General features: G+C 50.7%; 1 protein-coding gene across 2 annotated transcripts in view; it reads left to right on the forward strand.

The window, feature by feature from the left end:
- RNF216 (ring finger protein 216) overlaps window positions 1-746 on the forward strand; it is a 175,898-nt gene that overhangs the window by 154,033 nt on the left and 21,119 nt on the right. The gene's annotated exons all lie outside the window — the stretch shown is intronic.

Raw genomic sequence — 746 nt, forward strand, 5'->3', positions numbered from 1 at the left:
TCTTTTTCTTTTTTTTTTTTTTTAGTTGGAGTCTCACTTTGTCACCTAGGCTGAAGTGCAGGCACACTCATGGCAACCACAGCCTCGACCTGTTGGGCTCAGGTGATCCTTCTGCCTCAGTCTTTCAGGTAGCTGGGACCACAGGCATGCACCACATCCCACTAATTTTTTAACTTACTGTAGAGACGAGTTCTCACCAAGTTGCCCCGGCTGGTCTCAAACCCCTAGGCTCAGGCAGTCCTCTCATCTCTGCCTCCCAAAGTGCTGGGCTACAGGCTGAGCCACCATGCCCAGCCAAAGCAGTCATTTCTAAATACTGTCAGGCACTGTGCCAGGGTGCTTTATATTTTATCTATAATGCTTAGAACACCATGAAAAAGTCATGCTTTCCCAATTTAAAAATAAGGAGGCTGGGCTCAGCCTGTAATCCCAGAACTTTGGGAGGCCGAGGTGAGTGGATTGCCTGAGCCCACAGATTTGAGACTTGTCTGGGCAACTTGGCAAGACCTCATCTCTACAATAAGCCAAAAACTAGCTGGGTGTGGTAGCGTGCACCTGTAATCCAGCTACTTGGAAGACTGAGGCAGGAGGATTGCTGGAGCCCAGTAGGTCCAGGCTGCAGTGACTGGGAGCATGCCACTGCACTCCAGTCTGGGCGATGGAGCGAGACTCCCAACTCAAAAAAGTAAATAAAGCCGGGCTCGGTGGCTCAGCCTGTAATCCCACACCTTTGGGAGGCTGAGGTG

The sequence above is a fragment of the Carlito syrichta genome, unplaced genomic scaffold (assembly GCF_000164805.1).
Source record: "Carlito syrichta isolate Samal-C Ts95f unplaced genomic scaffold, Tarsius_syrichta-2.0.1 Scaffold306441, whole genome shotgun sequence".
Lineage (NCBI taxonomy): Eukaryota > Metazoa > Chordata > Mammalia > Primates > Tarsiidae > Carlito > Carlito syrichta.